The following is a 22,688-nucleotide window of genomic DNA, read 5'->3' as shown; positions in this document are numbered from 1 at the left end:
GTAGGGTATTTTATTTACAAACATTTCACTCTGTTGCTCAAGTTGATAAGGTCTTTGGAAATAAACCATCTCCACCCAACCAGAGGAAAACATGGTATTTGCTGCCAGGGTCTCAAAGGCTCCTCTATATGGTTTTGTAAACAAACAAGATCCAAATGCTGCTTGGGTAGATGCGCTGCCAGAGTTCCTCCCTGTGCCTTTCAGGCCCTGCACTCCCAGGATTATGCTCCTATAGGATGGCCAGCCCTGTGGTGCTTTTGAATGTGGCCCTCTATCTCTCACACAAAGTTATGCTCTAGACTTAGGGAAGAACTCTATAGAAATCTGTGACAGACACACTCCATAAATGGCATCCGTTCCTGCCACTTCCTGGCTAAGGTTTCCTCAGTGGCTTTCTGCTGCGTCAGACCAAAATATGGATTTCTGTTTTGTTTTTTGTTTTTGTTTTTGGGCCACACCCGTTTGACGCTCAGGGGTTACTCCTGGCTATGCGCTCAGAAATCGGCCCTGGCTTGGGGGGACCATATGGGACGCCGGGGGATCGAACCTCGGTCCGTCCTACGCTAGCGCTTGCAAGGCAGACACCTTACCCCTAGCACCACCTTCCCGGCCCCCAAAATCTGGATTTCTTTGGCCAGCTTTCAAGCCCTGCCCTCCTGTCCTCCTCGATGTCTTCTATTCCAACCAAGATCCTGGGAGAAGATTCCTCCCTGTTCCCAACCCCCCAATCCCCATCAGAACATTGGGGATCCTGCCTGGACTCTTGACCAGGCCACCAGCCTCTGGGCAGAGCCCACTCTACTATCTGGTTTTATCTGGCTGCTCCCTGCTACGACCAGTATTTTTGCTCATCATCTATTTGGCCTGTCACCACCACCAGGTTCACATGTTCCAGAAGGGTTGGGGTGTCTGTGTTGCTCAGGGAAGCCTCCCAAGCTCCATTTAGAATGGACCCTGGACAGGCCACATTTTCCCGGGTGAGGTAGGGAGCAGACAGATGCTGCCTGTCCTGCTGTGTAAGTTCACCTGGGAAGTGCAGGCTCTGGGGGAGAGTTCACACTTCTGCATAGCATCATCTAGTTATCTGCCTCTACCTTGAACTTGTGGAAGATGACAGAGATGAAGGAAGAAAGGGACCGGAGGCTCATGGTCTAGGGCAGACCCCACTGGTTGCCCAAATGCTGAGCCCCCTTCCTCCTGCCACTGGAGTGAGACCTGCTCAGGACAGTGACAGGCCAGACTGGGTACCTGACACAAGTGAAAAGGCCTAGAACTTTGCTTTTCCTTGGAATCAGGAGCTGTCTGGCCACTTTGTCTATGTTGTATGGTATTTTCTGAGTGAGGAAGCAGAAACCCTCCATGTGAGGTGTACACGGGCATGAGTGAGCGTGCACAAATGTGAACTGTAAAGAGGCGAGTATTGGCACATACAGGTGTCCAGGAACATTTCCTAACTTGTCTAGAGCATGTGAGGTTGAGAGACCAAGAGGGAAGCAGAAAGCAAATTCATGAAGTACAACCTCTGAGAAAGTGAGAACTGGATGAGGGGTGTTTGGGAGCACAAATGTGCTCCTCTCCAGCGTTGCACATGGGAAGAGAAGAGGAGATGGAAAGTCCTGTAGGTGGGTTACAGGTGGTGGGAGAGAGCCTGAGGGCTTGTGTCATGCAGGAAAGGGGAGGTGGGATTGGGGCTGGGGCCCCACGAACTGCAACATGGAGGTTTGAAGGGGCAGACTCGCTCCATAGAATGAGAAAGTCAATGCATCCGACTTCTCAAGAGAAACCTACAATCTAGAACTGGGAGCAACCTTCCAATTTGAAAAACAAAAAACAAAAAATGGGAGGATTGGGAAAAGGTCCCACAGGCTTTGCAAGTGGGAGTCCTGAATTCCATCCCTGGCACCACAGGGCCCCAAGCCCAGCACTGCTAAGTGTGAACTCAAACCTAACTCCAATCCCCAAAGAACAATTAAAAAACAAGCACCAACAATTAACACGCCCCAAAAGATCTCTTAAAGGATTTTTGTAGAACTACACGAGAGGGGCCAGAGCAATAGTATAATGGTAGGGCGACTTGCCTCGCACACGGCTGACTTAGGTATGATCTCCAGCATCCTATATAGTCCCCGGACCTGAGCACCTAATCAAGCAATTCCTGAGCTCAGAGCCAGGAGTAGTGTGTGCTCCCCACAAAACTGCCAGAGTGGTGCCTAGGGGAGGGGTGGCTATCCTCCAACCCCTCCCCTGCTTTTTTCTCTTTAATGCCTACAAATGTACTTATTTCTCTTATTTCTCCCCACATCTCCATCTATGAGAACATGAACTACTGACGTATCCCAGATTTTTTTTTTTTTTTGGTTTTGGGCCACACCCGGTGATGCTCAGGGGTTATGCCTGACTATGTGCTCAGAAATCATTCCTGGCTCGGGGGACCATATGGGACATCGGGGAATCGAACCATGGTCTGTCCTAGGTCAGCTGCATGCAAGGCAAATGCCCTACCACCGTGCCATTGCTCCAATCCCATATCTTCAAGATTTAACAGTGTCTGGAAAGGTCAGGGCAAAGGCACCTCCTTCCTTGTGGCACACCGCTGGCTCTGGTATAAATGAAGCATCCCACATACTTCTAACCAGTAATTGTGCCTCAGAAACATTAGTGGCAAAACCTTAATGAGGGCAGACAGGTAAGTCTATATAGTAAGGGGGTTTTGGCGCTTGTGGCATATGCCAGGAACCAGCCTCCCAACTCTGGCTAGTGAAGGGCACTGTGGGGGTGTGGCAGCTCAGTTGTGTACTGGCTTAGTCCAGTAGAGGGCAGAACATTCACCTCTGAGATGAGGCTCGTGACCCCAATGTGCCTATGCTTGCTTATGCAAGCACCCCGACAGATGGGCTTTGCTGCCGATGGCTATTTCCATCTGGGTCAGAACCACCCCCCCCCCAGTCCATTTTGTTCCCTTTCTGGATGTTCACAGATGTTCTTTGGAGGAGGGTGAAGGAGCAACGCATGCCCCCACCCCCCCAGCACTCCTTGGCCCAGATGTGCCCATCTGACAGTTCAGTTTCCAGGCCAGGTGTGATAGGGTACTGGGTGCTGAGCTCAGGGCCTTGCGTGTACAGGCAGTCAGGCACCCCAAGCCTACCCCTGGTCTACCATGACCCTGGAAAGCTGAGTGACATAGTGTCCCCTGGTATTCAGGGGCTAATGTACCCTAGTCCTATCCCAGCTGCCTGCTGCCAGGCTCCTCCCTCCTAAATCAGCCCAGACTGTGATGAGCAGTCCCCACTATGAGGTCCTGACTGCCCAGATTCTGTGTACCCAGAGATGGATACTGACAATGTGACTCTATTTCAGCACCTACCTCCAGACACTGCCACTACTACTGTTCCACGAGCCCTTTAGTTTTGTTTCATTTTGGGGCCATACCTAAGGTTCACTCCTGGTATGGATAGGGGGACCATTGGGATGCTGGGGATCAAACCTGAGTAGACTATGCTTCATCTGCTGGACCATCTCTCCAGCCCATCTGTTTTGCCTCTGGATCACAGCTCAAAAACAGAGCTTGGGGGCCACTCCCTAGTTGGTCCCGTGGTATTATCCCGTGAGGGGATCACGTGGTGCTGGGGACAGAGCCCAGGCCTCCCATGTGCAGGACCTGCATTCAGCCTGCTGACCTTCCCCTGCTGCAGAGGCACAGCTAGGGCTGGGCACAGACCTCAGCTCAGCCTGGGGTGCTACACGGGTTCACTGGAGCATGACAATCAAAGCACCCTGGCTTGTCATGTGGCATAGCTTGTTGGGGCCCACGGGTTCCCCATAGCACCTGCCTGTGCTCCAGGATGGCCCATTCAACCACAATAGTCCTATTGCCTCTGGTAAGTTCTGCAGTGGTCTGAACCTTTCAAGCATAGTTGCTGGCATGAGGGGTACAAGACTGAGATGTGCAAGGTGCTACATCAGAGCTGGTCAGAGCTGGGCAGGGAGGAAGAGGGAGCCCAATCACCTAACACTAGTCAGGAATGGGCACTGTTGCCAGGATGCCTACCTCAAAAGACTCTTCTAATTCATGCCTCACTGGTGACAGGTGGCTACTGTAGGCTGAGGGAGACTGGGATACCAGTCTGGGGTGTCCTGGAAGAATGCTGGAAGGTCACCACTCCCGGGCTGTGGGTATCCCTAAAAATGCAGGCCCCTTCATGGGGCATGCTAGTGACTGGCAAGCTACTAACAGGCACTTTGCGAAGTGCTCCCACAGGTCACTCAGGAAGAAGGGGGTCTCCCTTGTAAGTCCTCAAGCCCAGGATCACAGACCCACATGGGTCTCTTTGTGGATGATTTTCTTCATGGTGTCCATCTCTCCTTCTTTCAACAGCCCAGGTTACCCTCTGGGAATTGCCCATGGCTCCCACCCTGGGAGCTGACTGTGGGGAGATGGAGGGGTCTTTCTTGGGCACAAGAGCTGTGGGGCTTTAGACAACACTGCCATCCTGCGTGTCCCATCAGCTGAGCAGCATTTACTGAGCCCCTAAAATCTCCCGCCATCTCATGCAACAGTCTTTGTCAGCAATGACAGGAGTGATTTGGCACGTCTGTTCCCACTTCCCTGGCCAAATCAAAGGCCTGAGACTGACATCAATAGAAGGATCCACCAGAACATCTGAGAGCACAGGAAGCAATGATTCTCCATTTGTCAGGCCTCACGGCAGGGGGTCCCCTTCTTCCCACCACGTCCATCCATCCCCCAGTCTCCCCACAGCAGGTCCAAGTTCATCCTTCTCTCCCATCACCCACTCTGGACCCAACTGACAATTCTCCCTTGCTGACCACATTACAGCCTCACTGGTCCCTGCTCTGGCTTCTCCTGAGCCAGTCTCCACACAAGTGGGCAGAGCAATCTGAGAATAAAAGTCACAGCTAGCTCAGCTCTCAGTGCACCCACCACCTCTACTTCGGTTGTATAGCTCAGACCAGTGTGACCATTCTCTCTGTTCTGGCTTTTCTCCTTTCTCCCTTCTGCCCCAGGGCCTTTGCACATCCCACTCCAGGTCATTCTTTCTCAGGACTCAAGACAATTTCCATCCACCCTGAACTCCTCGAATATGGTCATTATCTTCAGAGACCCCTGCGTCAATATATGTATTTGCATGTTTGCCACATGTAATACTTGTGAGGCCCAGAATTATAATCACTACCGCTCCCCCCGCCCAGCACAGGCCAGATACAAAGTAGGTCACTGATGAATTCCCCTAGTAAATAAATGGATGGGTGACAATGGGGAGTCACTTGGTGGGGCTATGAGCTGTGCGAATTGGTGTTTTCCTGGTGCCTGAGTGTATCTGCCTGTATTTTCAGGAAGCTAAAAATGAGAGAGAGAGAGAGAGAGAGAGAGAGAGAGAGAGAGAGAGAGAGAGAGAGAGAGAGAGAGAGAGAGAGAGACAGAGACAGAGACAGAGACAGAGAGACACAGAGACACAGAGAGAGACAGACAGACAGAGATCCTATGTGCTGCCCTTCCTCTGGCCATTGGATGTGAGAGGGGTGGATATTCAGGTCTCCTTCCCAGGTGGTCAGAGTCTAGGAGTCTCTCAACCTGTTCTAGGGGTTCCTCTCCCTATGGAAATGGAGATCCAGCTGTCAGTATAGGGGGTCAGGGAGACCTAAGCACTCTGGAGAGTGCCAAGCTGTGGCATCAAATCTGAGAGGTACTTTCAGAAGGGGTCAGTGACCCCTCTGGGACACACCTGGCAGCCCGGCAGTTTCTGGGCACACGAGTCGTTCATTCACCTGGTAGGGGATCGCTGCCCTTCCAGATCATTCCTCTGTTCATTCATGAAATGAACAATGACTGCACTCTTACAAATCATTCAGTGCCAAAAAAAATCAACGTGGGGCCAGGGAGACAGTGCAAAGGGCTAGAGGACATACTGAGATATACAGGGCCTAGAGTGTAGCCCCTCAAGGATCAACAGGTACAGTCCTGGGGTTCTCACCAATCCCCCACCAAAATTACCAAGTCCAAAAAACACTGAAAACTTCATATGATGTCATCACTCATTTCCCAAACACGGATGACTTGAAATCCATTTAGACCCGGGATGTAGGTCAATAGGGCATGTTCTTGGTCTACATGAGGCTCGGATTTGACCCCAAGCACCAATCCAATCCTAACTATTCATTTTGGAAGCTCACAAGGGTCCGTGGATTTTTAAGCCCTCAAGACTGTGGGTAGCTCCCAGGTATGCAGAGAGTTGGGGTATGAACTCGCATCCTGGTAGCACAGATGGGCGAGGCTTGGGGCTCAGTTGGCGAGTGACAGTAGAGTAAGACCAACACCATGAGTTCTCCTAGGGGTCAGGCACAGGCTCCATGTATGTGATATAATGAACTCATAGAAAAGGGACTTCAGGGGCCCGGAGAGATAGCACAGCGGTGTTTGCCTTGCAAGCAGCCAATCCAGGACCAAAGGTGGTTGGTTCGAATCCTGGTGTCCCATATGGTGCCTGCCAGGAGCTATTTCTGAGCAGATAGCCAGGAGTAACCCCTGAGCACCGCTGGGTGTGGCCCAAAAACTTAAAAAAAAAAAAAAAAAAAAAAAAGAAAAGGGACTTCAGGGGCCGGGCGGTGGCGCTAGAGGTAAGGTGCTTGCCTTGCTTGTGCTAGCCTAGGACGGACAGAGGTTCGCTCCCCTGGCGTCCCATATGGTCCCCCAAGCCAGGAGCGACTGATTTCTGAGCGCATAGCTAGGAGTAACCCCTGAGCGTCACCAGGTGTAGCTCAGAAACCAAAAAGAAAAAAAGAAAAGGGACTTCAAACAGACGAGGCCAAGACAATGCGGTAGACTTAGAGGAAAGGACTGAAGCAAGTCAGCAATAGCACTACAACTTCAGCTTAAAAATTCATTCTTGAGTTTCTCCTTCAGTTATCTCCCTTCCTTCTCTCCCTCCCTCTTCCTTCCCTCCCTCCCTCCCTCCCTCCCTCCCTCCTTCCTTCCTTCCTTCCTTCCTTCCTTCCTTCCTTCCTTCCTTCCTTCCTTCCTTCCTTCCTTCCTTCCTTCCTTCCTTCCTTCCTTCCTTCCTTCCTTCCTTCCTTCCCTCCCTCCCTTTTCTTTTCTTTTCTTTTCTTTTTTTTTTTTGGTTTAAAAAACTAAAAAAAAAAAAAAATTCATTCTCTCCTTGCTATACTGGGAACATCAGGATAGTACCCAAGAAGCAAAATGCTCGGACACTAACAATCTCACTAGAAAGAGCCACAGTAAGTAACTCCCTGCCTTGCTTCCAGGAGCCTTCACCAAGGCCTGAGCCCCACTCTAGCTCCTGGGGTTTTTCTCCAATCCTCCACAGACACATGAGGATATTTTATAACTTAATCTAATCCTCACCCTCTCTGAAGTCAGTGCAGGCTAAACTCAGTCACACATGACGACCTCCCATCTCAGATGCTACGGGTGGGTCCCTTTCTCCCTACTTACTTGGATTCTTAGGACTCGGATCCTCAAGTTGGATAATTCACCATTATCAGAGAGGTTGGGAGAAATGACTAACCAGCCACTGGAAAGGCCAGGTAAAGAGGAGGAGTGCAGATGCTTCTGACCTTGTGCAATTTGGGGTACAGCACCCTTCTGGCATGTGGCTGTGCTTGCTGGCATAGCAGCTCCCTGGATCTGGTAGTTTTAGGTTTTAATAGAGGGACTGGTGTTTGGAGGGGGACTGCTTCAATCTCTAACCACCAGTAATTAAACCAGCAAGAGGAAGTCAGAATTGGCAATGGAAGTCCCAACACTCTTAGCACATGGCTGGCTCCTCGGTAGAACTGTCCCTTCTGAATTGAGAGGTCCACCAAGAGTGATCTATTAGCATAACTTCAGAGAGGGTAGACAATTAAGAGACACTGTCACCCCAATCACCCAGGAAACCCAAGAGCTCCTGGAGAGGACACCATGCTGCAGAAACCCTGTCATTCCTAATACCCCAGGACCCAGTACATCTTACCACCCCCAGCAAACCCACTACTCATGCTACATGATCAAAAGCCCAGAGTGGCATTTCATAGTTCCCTTTCCTGGGCATCCAGAATTGGCCCACAAGCCTCTTAGAGCCTGAAGGGTAGCCAGAATACCCAGGAAGGGAGGGGCCCTGGGTCCCCTGCTCAGAGCTTCCAAGTGGCCATACTGCTTGCAAAGGAGTAAACCGGTAGTCCTTCCCCGGTGGTGGTGGGGGCAGGGGGAAAAAGAAGTAAAATTAAACTGGACACATGCACTGGAGTTTCCAGTTGTGGCTGGTCTGCTCCTCAGGAGGGTGGTGTGGCCTGGGAATGAGGCACGTGATGGTGGTATTACTTCATCCGTGAACATGTGAGGGGAACACGCCAGAGTCTACCCCACCCCTATATCTGGTTCCTCTAGCCTGCAGCAACCAAATCTGAAGGAGCTGAGAGGAAAAGCCATATCCCCTCCCCTGCTGAGCTACTTCTGGTCTGGGAGGTCTCTGAGTAGAGTCCACTGTCTCCCAGACACCAGGCACAGCCAGGGAAGGAAGGGGCATTCCAGCAATGGCCATAGGTTCCCCCAGGTTACAGCTGACACTACTCACGGGGTGTGTCTTCTCTATCTGGTTTCTAGCCTGCTAACAAGGACAGCTAAAGTGACCAGGCTAAGTTGATCATATGGTCACTTACCTAAATATACTTGTGGGTGGGGTGGGGGACACTTGGCAGCCTCATTGCCCTTAATTTCTCCATAGAACAGGGACACACAGGGACAATAATGGACTGAATACTCTAGGGAATGCCCAGACATCTACTAGACTGTCTCTGGCACACTGCAGTACACAAGTGTTAGTGCTGATCACTTTGAGATCAGCCCTGGGAGAGGCAGATGAGCCCCTCTTTCCTGGGGGGGTGGGAGGAGCACTGAGGCTGGCTGTGAAACCCCTATGGGGTAGGATGCCCTGGCCATCTTGCTCTCATTCTGGGCACAGCCGACTCCAAAGACTAATCATAGACTCCAGAGACTCGTCAGAGACGAAGGCTGGACCCAAGGCGGCATACACGCCAGCCCCTCTAGGCACTGTGGCCATGCCGCCCAGGGGGCAGAGATGACCCCACAGGGCTTGTATGGTGGGGGAGGCTTTTTGGGGAGCAGTAAAGAGGCAGCAGCAGTTCAAGTCTGCTGGGCTGGTCCTGCCTTTATTCCCAACTTGCCACCTGTGTAACCCCTGCAGGTGAGTAAATATTTTGTATGTCTCCCTGGAAGGTTCCCTCCAATGGTCAGGCCTGGCCTTGTTTAGGAGCTGGTGCCTCGTTAGAGTGAGGCCAGTCCCGTAGGCTAATCCCTCCTAATTGCCCCCTGAAACCTGCTAAGATCACATCTGCTGGGCCGGGAGAAAGAATCAATATTTGCCAATCTTGATTAAACAGGGCCCGGGAATCCCTGTCAGAGAACATCTGTCAAAGGCTGCTTCTTCCATCCTGTCCTGGGGGCAGCCAGGCCTGGGTGTCTTTGGTTCTGCTTGATCTCCCCAGAGGGTGGTCTTGGGATAGGGGAGTAGGAAGAAAGGAGACACCCAGGGTGAGGGTGGGGGAGCTGAACACACAGAGGTGGACCTGGCCAGCTGCCAGCAGGCATCACCCTGGCATCCCTGACGGCTGTGTTCCCTGGTGGGTGACCTTCTGGGGTACACTAGTCCCCTCATTTTTCAAAAAGAAATTCTGAGATGTATATGTCTATTCAGAACGTGTGGGGTGAGCCTGGTCTGGGGGGTGCTCCTCAGGCTGGGGCCCTGGCACAGCACAATGGGAAACAGCAGTCAAAGCTAGTGGTGTGGGGGAGCCAGGCTGGATGTCTGCCCAGTGCCCAGCCCCACTGGTGAGATCAGCCCCGCCCCTGCCCTCCAGCACCCATGGGCAGGGCCCTCCTCTAACCCCCGCTTCCGGAAGAGAAGAGGCCCAGCATGCAGGGGTCCTCCCCAAGATCACCTGGTGAAGGGAGAGGCAGAGGGGTGCAGCCTGCCTGTCATCTCCAAACAGCAGGGATAAAGCTGTTTGGACAAAGGACACCACCCACTCCTGGGGTAATTTCTGGGAGAGAGCCTACACTCTGCAGCTAGAGGCCCTACCCAAGGGCAGAAGATGGGCTCCCCTAGTGAACTGGGGGATCAGGATGCACCCTAGAAGGCACAAACCACCAGTTCTGTATCCTTCCAGATGTTAAACTGCAGATCCCCTGCTAGGGAGGCTGGGTGGAGCCTCAGTCCTGATCTCACCCCTTTCCCAGATGCGAAGCAGGCAGGATGGGGTGGGGGGGGGCTGCTTCCCCAGACTGTACATAACAATGAAGAAAAAGGGAAAACAAAAGCAGTTAGTCCACAGGCCAGTTGCCTCTAGGGGTTCTTGTCCCCACTGCCACTCTATCCAACTGTCTGTGGCTGTCCCACTTTCTGCTCTGCCGCACACACACAGCCCTGACATTTCTGGGTTCGAGTCACCAGACTTTGTCAACTCACCACTGAGGTGTGCTCCAGCCAGGCAGCTTCGGCCTGGTCCCTCAATAATCTCCCCACTAGATTTCCAGCTCCCAGCAAGGATCAGGAAGAAAAATGGCCCAGAAAAGGGTCCAGATTCTTTAGCCAGAAGCCAGAGAAGGATGCCAAACTACCCAATGAAAGAATCACTGGCTGGCATGGGATGATGGAGCTTGAAGTTATGACCTGGATTAGAAGTTTTAAATCTCACAGGAAACTGGCTACATTTAGCATGGGACCAACACAGCTACACACTCCGCCTCCTTAACCCCATGCCATCAGCAGCAATGCAGAAACACAGCACCCTTTTGAGAAAAAAACACTCCTTAAAACCCCCCCTTTCCTCACCAAGTATCCCTTCAAGATCAATGTGTGGGGGCCAAAGTGGTGGCGCTAGCGGTAAGGCATCTCTGTCTTGCAAGCTCTAACCTAGGACAGACTATCCCCTGGCATCCCATATAGTTCCCCAAGTCAGGGGCAATTTCTGAGTGCAAAGCCAGGAGTAGGCCCTGAACGTTACCGGGTGTGACCCAAAAACCAAAAAGAAAAAAAAAAGGATCCATATGTGGTGACATACAGGCTCATCCCAACGCCCCTAAACCTCCAAAATCATAAGCCTCCAGTGGGACAGAGGCACAGATCAACTATAGGAGGCCCAGTCAGGCAGGTTTTTGTCATCAACTCTTTTATAAAATAAAGTGAATGGGCAGGCTAGACACTGTCAGTTAATGCTGTTCACAATTGCGATTAAACTTTCAGGAGGTCTTGTAAAGGAAGCTTGAAACAGCCATCAGGCAAGGACAGGAAAGTGGGCTAGACGTGGCCCTCAAAAACACTGGGGTCGTACAGGCATCCATGACAATTCTGGGAGTTTCCTGACTGCCCTGATTACCCACCCCCCTTCACAATTGTGGGAAAATGCCAGATGTCATGTACTTCCTAAAGCAAATCAATCTACTGTACCTTTCTATTGTTTAAAATACTATATATAGCTTGTAAGCTCATGGTTCAGGGCTGGCAGATTCTGGCTTATGCTGGATTCTGACAGCCCCTGCATGCTTGTAAGAAAAATAAACCCTCTGCTATTGCATGAGAGATTGTGGTCTTGGTGTCTTTGAACGGCGCATCGTTCTCCTGAACTTAACATTTGGAGGCCCCAGCGAGATATTCACGCCTGTTCAGGGACATCAACGCTTCACCTCGGGGTTTTGAGAAAACCGGCGCCTAGGAGGTAAAATGTGCACTTGGTGTGGGCAGTGTGACTGCCGTACGAGCCCGTGAGGGTTCTCGGTCTAGGGGGCCGCAGGTCACAGATCTGAGGGACGCCTCAGTGAGGTTTGGGGATCCCGAGGACGCTCGGGAGCCCTTCTGTATGTATGACCCTTAGTGGGGTATACATTGGTAAACTGCCCAAGTATCGGGACCTAGGTCAGATTCTGTTTGTCTGTCTGTCTGTTACCGTTTTGTGTGAGTTGTTTCTCCTTGTCTTGTGTGACTTGGTTTTATTGAGGAGCCCTAGGGAGAAGTGGCCAGAGGGGCCCTTCTCATCAGGGAGGAGGTCGGGCGAGGCCTCCTCAGCAGGGAACAGAAATCTTGGCTCCAAACGTAGGAGACTCCACGGAGCTCCAAGGATCAGTGCAAGTCCCGGCCGGGCTTTCCAAAGTGGGTGTGAGCCCTTCGCAGATCCTTCAGGTTGGTTTGATTTCATTTTGATCTCATTTTTAGTTTTGGTTTATTTTTTGGCTTTCCACTTCTCTGGTTCATTTTCTCCTGTCTCTCTCTTCAAAACTGGAAGTTACTCAGTGAGGGAAAAATCCCTCCCAGTCCTGGAGAGGTGTGGAGTTCATTGGGCATGGCCCAGAGAGCAAAAGAAATTTGTAAATTTTAACGTGAGAGTGAAGACCGGTCAGTGTGAGTGGTGAAGTGCTTGGCAAAATGTGTGGGGAATTTGTGTGATAATTGATTTCTTGATTGTTATTATCTATTGCCTTTTCTCAGTCAACCATGAAGCAGGCTCAGACTGCTCAGTCCAAGGTCTCTTGCTGGAAAACTTCCCAGAGGTGCAAAAATTGGTGTTGAGTGGCAATTTCTATACTTCCTTGTTATTTTCTGTTTCGTTGTGTTTTTGTATTTCAAGGCAGGCTCTGTTAGGGACAGGGCAAGGTGGTGGTCGCAAACTCTGCCTCTTTGCTGGCCAGCAGGACTTAAATTTGTCCTGGAGGGGCTGGACTTTGTAACTAAACACCTCAGCCAAAAGGTAAAAATCAGAAAAATCTTGGGAGCTGCCGTCTTGTTGCTTCTGGCTGGGAAGCTAAGAAATTAGTCAGTTAAAAAAAAAATTCTTTACTGGAGCTTATCCAAGAAAGGAAAACTTACCAAACTCCCTTCCCCCCCCTGGTTTACATATCGAAGAAGAAATTGGGAGTGGCTGGGATGAAACTAAGTTCTAATACAGACTGGAAAATGCCACCTGCCATAAGGAATTTCACCAACTCTAAGAAATTATCAATCAGTTCAGAAACAGGTTCCAACAGCATTGTAATGTGGGAATAATACAAATTTTTGTATTTCTATGTCTGTTAAAAATAATATTAATTTTAAAAGGCCAAAACTGTGTGAAAAATGTTGTGGTTAGCATTTTGATAATATTGTTAATCTTGTGAACGCTTAATATTGTTGAAATGCCTAAATCTAGATAACAATATAAAATTTAATGTAGTTTTAAGGTTTTAATGTAAAAATGCCTAGATTGTCTTTACTAAGTGTAACAAAAAAAATTTGGTCCTGTCAGATAAAAGTAATTCTAGCAATTTGTTTTCTAATTGGGAAAAATAAAAGAAATAAAAGTTTTAGGTATTTGTATAAAGTGCAAACCTTTTAAAATTAAAGTAAAATTAGTCATATTTAATATCTCTAAGGTTTTTATAACTTAAGTTATACTGTAGTGCTTGGATGGTTACAATACCTACCTCTCATTTGCTGAAGTTGCATCTTGTAAAGCTTAAGTAACTTGGTAACTGGAATTTAAAATATAATATGTTCTGAACACTGTCATAAATTTGGCATTTTAATCAATAAACAGGGTATATTTGTAGTAAACTCATTTGAACCTATGATAAGTTATAAAGTAGTAAAAAATTGTAAAATAAATTTTTAGAAACTGCAAAATGCTATGTTTGAAATAGTTAAAAAACAAAAAACCATTTTGAATAATGTACTAAGTTGTTCAGAAAAGTAAAGTAATTAAAATTGAGTAAAAAAAAAATCAAACTTTAAAAACTATAACTCCTCTAAATTGTAAATTTAAAATACTTTTAAGAAAATTTATGTTTTGCTTTGGTCTAAAGCATAGCTTTTAAAAATTTGTTTAATGTTTTAATTAAAAGTCTTATCAAATATTATTTATGTAGGAAAATATGTGGTTATGCAAAATAAAAAGATATAAATTTAATACTGAAAAAAAAATAAAACTCTAAAAAAGAGTAGCCAGTTGGTAAAACTAAAGGAAATTTGTAAAGTGAATTTAGAAAGAAAAAATTTAAAAATGTGTAAAAGGAACTAAGGAGGTGTACTAAAAAAGAAACTATCAGATTAAGTCGGATGATGATAATAATGATGATTATTATTATTAGTATTATTAAAATGCCTCTAAATCAGGAATTAGCCAATGTTTTGTGCAAAATAATTTTAAATGTTTTAAACCATGTTATAGTGTTCATATGTTGTTAGGTGAAAATGAAATAATAATGAGGTATTATAAATACCTAAAATATATATATATAAAGGTTTTAAAAAAATAATCAAAAATTTAAAATATTGAAGTTCAGTTTAAAGGTGTTTAAAAATATAGTAATTGTTAATTGTAAATTTTTTTTAAAAAAGGTCTAAAGTCTGCCAGAAAATTTTGTAAAATATAAATTGCTAAATTGCTGGTGTCTAATATGTTTTCTGCTTTAAGCTAAGTCCAGAAGAATAAGCAAACTTCTACTCTCTGTATGTAAATTTATTTACTGCCAAGAATATTAATAAGTGTATCACAAGGAACTTTGTAAATCTTATTGTAAAAGCCTCCAGACAATAATCAGGTTTAGAATTTTCTGTGCAAAATTAAGTAACATTTGCTTTTTCTCTCGTCCTAGCACCTTTTAATATCATTTTTATGTCATGGCATCAGTTTGCTTTGCATGAAATACAAACAGGTAAATTTCCTCTCTGCATGAGGAGTAATCCCCGTGCAAACAAGAAATCTTAAAATTAATAAGGGGACCCCAAAGCCCTCTTTTGGGGAAATAATCAGGCTTAAGGTGGTGTGACAAGCAGGCACCGTTAGGCATCTGGCTAACAAAACCAGGAAAACATCAAGATGAATGGCCTGAAAAAGGAAATGGAAGATTTCTGAACCTGCACTAACTGGCCACGACCACTCTCACCCTCACCCTCAGTCTCAAGAAAGAACTTGAGGTCAGAGTCTCTTCCAACCCTGAAGAGGAGTGGAACAGGCTACTTCTAGGAAAATCCTGCAGTGGGTGAGAAGACAACAGCCATCCGAGAACCAACTCGTTCTTACATCAGCCTAGCCTAAGTAACTGTAACGTGACAAATCTGCTGTGTCCCCACCCTATCCTCAAAAATTCTGTAAGTATTGGGAGTGCCCCAAATGAAGATTTCTCCAGTAATATTGTGTTTATGCAAAGGAAGGAGCCAAATTTTTTTCAAATATCTAGTAAGGTGCAAGGTGAAGGTGGAGAGAAAAATAATTTTTATAATTAAAGTAAAGTAACCTAGGTGTAAAAGCATTTTTTATTAATTGTACTGAAACAGATCATAAATTACAAATGTAAGCATTAGTCTAACTAAAAATAATTCAGAGCTGTTTGTTAATAATGCTATAATGCTTTAATTTCTGTTGTTTAACTTGTGTTATCATTAATTGTTACACACTAGGTGTAAAAAACCTTAGATACAGAACAAGTAAGAAACCCCCCGGGAAACCTCTTCATAAGTCTTTTTCAGATACTTCTCAGAAGCCCGCAGCTTGGATGGTCAGTGGCCTGGACAGACTACAAAGGACCCCCCCCTGCATATCCATCTGACTCAACTTCCTGGACCGGGGCAAAATGAAGATCACCTACTGTACCAGATGACAGCATGGGACTGTAAAACCACCGGTCAGGCATACTGGAAGCTCCCTTCCAGTTGGAACTGAATCGTAATAACCAGATTAGTAGTAAATCACACTTTTTGAAAAGCAGCTGGGGAAGGGGTCAGGCAAGAGAAATGCCTTGCATTGCCCTTGAAGTTTTTAATTTGACCTTCCATTATTGTGTGCTAATTAACTGCGCTCTTAAGGGGGGCCAATCAAATCAGTAATCACCCACCCCCCTTCAAGAAAGGCTAAAACAAAAATTCCGGGTTCAAAACAATTGGTTTCAGTCCTGGTTCAAGTAGTCCCCCTGGCTAACAACTCTAATGTCTGCCATTACAGGCCCGCTTGTGCTCCTGCTGCTATTACTGACTATAGAACCTAATGATTACTAGGCAGCAATATAAGGCACTTAATCAAACAACCCAGATCTCTAGGATTAGAGATCAAACAAAAGAAAAGGGGGGAATGTAAAGGAAGCTTGAAACAGCCATCAGGCAAGGACAGGAAAGTGGGCTAGACGTGGCCCTCAAAAACACTGGGGTCGTACAGGCATCCATGACAATTCTGGGAGTTTCCTGACTGCCCTGATTACCCACCCCCCTTCACAATTGTGGGAAAATGCCAGATGTCATGTACTTCCTAAAGCAAATCAATCTACTGTACCTTTCTATTGTTTAAAATACTATATATAGCTTGTAAGCTCATGGTTCAGGGCTGGCAGATTCTGGCTTATGCTGGATTCTGACAGCCCCTGCATGCTTGTAAGAAAAATAAACCCTCTGCTATTGCATGAGAGATTGTGGTCTTGGTGTCTTTGAACGGCGCATCGTTCTCCTGAACTTAACAGTCTCGGCAATGTGCTGCAGGCAGGAAGCGGGCTCTGCAGTGAGGGGTCTGCAGAGACCCAGGGAGCGGGTGAGTTTCTCAATCTTCTTTTTGAATTGAGGCAATGTGATTTACAGTTATTCGTGACTAAGTTTCTCGATTTTGACCTGGAGTCAAGGAGTGCTTCCCTGTAGCTGTTTGCTAAGCTACCCATCAACCTCAGGACTCTGTTTCATAATCATAGAGACTTATGATGCCAACATTTTGTGTGGTCTGAATTCTTTTAATGATGAGGCTGCAAGTGTGCTTGTTTTCAGGACAACTGGACACAAAGGTGTCAGCAACTACTTTATGAAGACTCACAGGGTGGACACCGCTGCCATATGCTGTTCCTCCTCGCTCCCCATCATCCACACTCTGGATCCCTGGCTTGGAATTCACTTTCCTCTGGGGGCTTTCACCTTCCAGATCCTAGAGTCTGCAGAGGCACCCCACCTGTCTAAGCACAAACATCCAGGTTGGGGACTGCTGCCTTTCCTTTAGCCCTGGGGGAGGCTAATGGTTTCTGGGGACCAGAGAGCTGAGGACTGAGCACAGGGAACTGGTACCCAGGCCAGGCCAAAGACTTTTCTTTCTCCTGAAGTACCGCCCCTAACTCTAGCTGAGATTCTATGACTGGCGAAAAGCCCATTTTGGGTGGGGTCAGGAGCCTGAAGCTCTGTTTACACAACACTGGGATCAAACATCCTGCCCTGGTCTCGAAGAATGGACGCCTGGCAAGGGCCTCAGGCTGCAAGGGGCACAGGGCTGGCAGCTCTGCGGGAGTCTGAGGAGCCATAACTCCCAGACAGCAAACTTTCCACTGCCCACAGTTAGTGAAACCTGGCAAGAGCTTGTGAAAATATTCTTACCCTCTGAACCAGTAGTGCTGCTTCTGGGAACGGGTCCCAAGGAAACAAAGAGCAAAAATTCATGAAATTGGTCAGAAGAACAAAAGAAAACAGAACCAGGCCTGAGAAACAGGACACTGGGGAGAGCACTTGTCTTATATGCTGCAGACCTGGGTTTGATCCCCTAGCACTACATCCCGAGCCCACAAGAATGATCCCTGAGCACAGAACCATAAGTAATCCCTAAAAACCATTGGGTGCCACCAGAAAGGGGAAAATACCCTGATCTCAATGTTCAACAACTATCATGTTCCTATATTAAAATTTATGCAAATGTAACTGCTCAAGACTGAAGCTCTTTGAATAATCTTTATTTTGGTTTTGGCTTTTGGGTTACACCTAGCTCTGAGCTCAGAATCTCTCCTGACAGGCTTAGGGGATCATATAGGGTGACAGATATTGAACCCAGATCCGAAGCATGCAAGACGAACGCCTTCCCCGCTATACTACTGCTCCCATCCCGACTGAATAAAGAGCTCTTTAAAAAGTCTAGAATCAACACTCTTAAGTATTAACCACCTCAGGGTTGTATTTCAGTGCTGAGACTCCCTCTGACAGTTGAAAATTTGTTTTTACCTTCCAATATATTATTTGAATTACCTGTTATGATTACTATGTTTTCAAAATAATATGAAAACCCTAGGTTCTCCCTGACTGCCATTCACACAATGAACAACATTTCCTGAGTTTTAAACTCAGGAAAAAAGCAGTGAATCTCTCTCTGCTATAGGGAGAAATGCTGGGAGTGGAAATCACCTATCCTGAGAAAGCAAGAGGAAAAGGAGACAGCAGAGTGGGTGGTCCAGAAGAACTTCGTGGAGGAGGTCACATCTGAAAGAGAGGCAAGCATGGTGTGAGGGGGCGGGAGGCGAGGGGCTCTCCTGCAGGTGGGAGTCTAGAGCTGGCTGCCATGGCAGTAGTCACATGAATAGTGAACCCCAAGAACCTTGGTGTGTCTCGCAGGGCAGCACACTAGGGCTGGTGTTGAGGGAGCAGAGAGCACAGTGTGGATGATCTAACTCTTGATAGGAGCTGCAGGGCACATTCGGAGCTGCAGGAAGAGATGTGACTGCAAAGTATGGCTGGGCTTGGTTTGGCTTTATGGAAACCTGACAGTTTTCCAAACAAAAGCCTGTTGCCAGGTGTGGCTCCCAAAACAAAAGCAAACAAACAGCATCAACAAAGAAAACAGGGCCCGGAGATATAGCACAGCGGCGTTTGCCTTGCAAGCAGCCAATCAGGACCAAAGGTGGTTGGTTCGAATCCCGGTGTCCCATATGGTCCCCCGTGCCTGCCAGGAGCTATTTCTGAGCGGACAGCCAGGAGTAACCCCTGAGCACCGCCGGGTGTGACCCAAAAACCAAAAAAAAAAAAAAAAAAAAAAAAACAAAGAAAACAAAGCCAGTCCACACACACACACACACACACACACACACACACACACACACACACACACACACACACACACACCCCTTTGAGAGATATGACTGCAAGTCCTTCCTTGCAGGTGCACAACTGGATAAGAAGTATCATTACTGAGGGGAGCAGAGGAAAGAGCCCCCTGGTGGGTGGGGGGCCATGGTCGCCCCCTATCAGGGGTTGCTACCATGCTGGCACTGTCAGATAAAGTATGATGAGAGGATCAGCCCCAGATGGACTTAGTGAGAGCAGCCCTGCTTGATCCCTGAAAATAACCCTACCCCACCCCCACAATGCATTGAGTGACTTTTTCTTTCCTGCCTGTGTTTTACAGTTGTTGTCACACACCTTTAAAAATCACTTTACATTTTCCTTTCACCTTTTTTGAGTTAATTAGCACAAGTACCCTTAATAAATAAATCACCTAAGGGTCACCCTCAACCCTGACCCTCAGGTGACTTATGTTAAATTTTGGCTAATAAAAGTGGCAGGGAAAGCAGCAGGAAAAATAAAAAAGCAGCTTGGCTGGCTCAGTAAGAAACAAGAAGACATTCAACAACCTCTGGCCAACAATACACTTTTTCTGTGACTGTCTGATTTCTTGTGCAAAATTGCAGGCTGAGACCCCACACGACAGTCAGTGGAGAATCACGAGAGAAGATACATTGGAAAGCCAAAAAAAAAAAAAACATCAACCAAGGGTGACTGAAGCAAATGGCACAAGAGCTAACTGTACAAGGTCATGCGTGCAGCTTGAGCTCCTTGCACCTTCCTGGTCACCACAACATTCTGCATGGCTGCTAAAGAGCTGGGATGAAGCTAAGTGTCCATCAGCAGTGTGCAGAGAGTGGTGAGGCATGTGGGCCAAGGGGAAGCTCTCTGCCACAGAGGCAGAACCTGCTGCTGGTAACAACAGGGATGGGCCTGGCAGACATCAGGCTTAGTGACCTGGTCAGAATGGGAAAAGCCAAACGCAGCATGGCTTCATTCCTAAGGAACAAAACTAGGGGCTAGAGCAATGGCACAGTGATTAGGGAGATGACTTGCATGCGGCTAACCAGGGTTCAATCCCTGACATCCAGAGCTTGCCTGGAGTGATTCCTGAGCGTAGAGCCAGGAGTAACCCCCATGCACAGCTGAGTGTGCCCTTAAACAAATAAACCCCAATAAAACCAATGAATTAAAAAAAAAAAAAACCCAAACAGGATCAATGTTTCCCAGAGTGGGAGATGCCATGCTCCCCACCCCCTGGGACTGGGTGTTGGGATTTTTGTAGCTTTGGGTTGTAATGGGGGTACTTTGTTCACTTCGGTGAAGCAGATTTCCAGAGGATGTTGAGTGTGTTTTGTTGGTTTTTGTTTTATTCCTTGAAACAGACTGGTATGCTAAGTAAGTTTGGGATTTTGGGACAAGAAGAACAAAAGGGTTGCAAGAAAGAAAAGGGGGATGGGCAAGATGGGTGAAAGGGCTTAATGGTCTGAAGGATGGAATGGAAGGAACGGAACACAACAGGGCCCACATTAATAATGTATAACGCACATGTGTTACCCACATATCACACACCAGCATGACTTCCAAAGGCAGGAGCTGCTGGAAGCAAACTGGCTGGGGGCTCTACCTGGAAACTGGTGATAATCACACACTGGTGGGAACTTGGGGCTCTCTTTCTGCCTCTGTGAGCCTCAGGCATTCCCTGGGGCTATCCCGTGAGGCTCTGGGATGGAGCATATTCTGAGAGATGCATTGTCAGGCAAATGTATTGCGTGAAAGTCCGAAGTATCAATGACCAAACCTAGCAGCATCACCTAGGATGTCCCTAGCTCAAGTGCTTGAGCCCTCAAGGACTACAGTGCTATGTGTGGCTTGTCACAAAAGGAAAGAGGCTCCTACTCTGGTGTGAGTGTGTGGGTGGGTTGGGTGAGGGGGAAGAGACAGAGGACACAGCCTGAGGCTCTCCGGCAGGTAGCAAGATTAAACTATGCACTTTGGGGGTTTCCAGGGAAGCTCTGGCCCAGGAACCCAAAGCTTGCTATGTGAGGCTCCCCAATGGCTGAGACGTCAGGAAACAAAGGAATTCTGAAAGTATCTCATTAAAAATCCAATTAAATCATTTCTGTAGAGTCATAGATGCCCCCCTTCCAGCAGTTTAGAAAGAGTAAGGTCACATGCAAAACACCAACGAGGCAAAATGCCCAAGGGGCACCGACAAATGACAGCAAATGTGGAGAAGTTTGACATCATACTTAGAAAAAAAAATATTTGGGAGCTGGGGAGATAGCTCAAAGGGCTGGAGTGAATGGCCACAAGACCCCAGGGCACACTTAGGAGACCCCTCCCAACACTAAATGTTTAAAAATGCATGTGATAGCCAGAGGAAAAAGTAAATGGTAGAAATGTTATTATCCACACATAGGAATGTAACATTTACCATCTGTCAGAACTTTCTACATACTTGGATTAAAGTCTTCTAGGGTACATATAGTTACTGGGTCCATTTTACTAAAGTGAGGAAACTGAGGCACATGTTGCAGCCCAAATCGGCCCTAAGAATATTTGGAGAAGATGCCTTTTGGGTTTTGTTTTGTTTTTACTTTGGACCACATCTGCCATTGCTCAGTGGTTACTCTGGCTCTGCGCTCAGAAATCACTCCTGGCAGGGTGGGGGGGGGACCACATGGGACAACAGGCTTGCTTCAAGCAAGGCTAACACCCCACCCCCTGTGCTATCATTCTGGGTCCAAGGAAAAGATGCTGTTAAAGGTACAATCTGGTGCCAGAGAGAAATAGTACAGGTGTTAAGACACTTCCTTGTATGCTGCTGATTTGGGTTTGATCCCCGATATCACATATAGTTCTTTTTTTATCCAGCACCAATAAAAGTGTGAGCACAAAGCCAGGAGCACTACCAGGTATGACCCCAACCTTTTTTTTTTTTTTTTTTTTTGGCTTTATCCGGTGGCACTCAGAGGTTACTCCTGGCTCTGCACTCAGGAATCATCATTCCTGGCAGGTTCAGAGGACCCTACGGGATGCTGGAGATCGATCCCGAGTTGACCATGTTGTGCAAGACTGTGCTATCTCTCCAGCCCCTCCAATTGTTTTTAAAAGACACAAACTGGAGCCAGAGGGGTCACCCAACGGGCTGAGCATGTGTTCAGCAAGCAGGAGGCCTGGGTTCCATCAGTGGCACTGCCTGGTTCAACAAGCAATGCTAGGAATAACTCCCAAGCACAAAAGCAGGGGTCATCTCTAAGCATTATTGGATGTAATGACTCCTTCCACCCAAAAAGGGGCATAATTCAATTTAAAACAAGATGACGGGGCCCGGAGAGATAGCACAGCGGCGTTTGCCTTGCAAGCAGCCGATCCAGGACCTAAGGTGGTTGGTTCGAATCCCAGTGTCCCATATTGTCCCCTGTGCCTGCCAGGAGCTATTTCTGAGCAGACAGCCAGGAGTAACCCCTGAGCGTCAAACGGGTGTGGCCCAAAAACCAAAAAAAAAAAAAAAGTTAGGGTCAGGGCCCGGAGAGATAGCACAGCGGTGTTTGCCTTGCAAGCAGCCGATCCAGGACCAAAGGTGGTTGGTTCGAATCCCGGTGTCCCATATGGTCCCCCGTGCCTGCCAGGAGCTATTTCTGAGCAAACAGCCAGGAGTAACCCCTGAGCACTGCTGGGTGTTGCCCAAAAACCAAAAAAAAAAAGATGACAGGGGGAGCAAAAAGGGGACTACTTCAATCTTCCCATTGTCCTTCCCAGGGGGGGGAGGATATGCAGAGAAGTTGAAAACATGGACTCTTCAGGACGACCACACAGACTCCCACCACTCCA

The 22,688-nt window shown here is 47.6% G+C and overlaps 1 protein-coding gene across 1 annotated transcript in view; it reads right to left on the bottom strand.

The window, feature by feature from the left end:
• SIPA1L3 (signal induced proliferation associated 1 like 3) overlaps positions 1 to 22,688 on the bottom strand; it is a 141,709-nt gene that overhangs the window by 75,793 nt on the left and 43,228 nt on the right. The window lies entirely within an intron of this gene.

The sequence above is a fragment of the Suncus etruscus genome, chromosome 14 (genome assembly GCF_024139225.1).
Source record: "Suncus etruscus isolate mSunEtr1 chromosome 14, mSunEtr1.pri.cur, whole genome shotgun sequence".
Lineage (NCBI taxonomy): Eukaryota > Metazoa > Chordata > Mammalia > Eulipotyphla > Soricidae > Suncus > Suncus etruscus.
The sequence above is the reverse complement of the archived record's forward strand: the minus strand, read 5'-3'. Positions and strand labels throughout refer to the sequence as shown.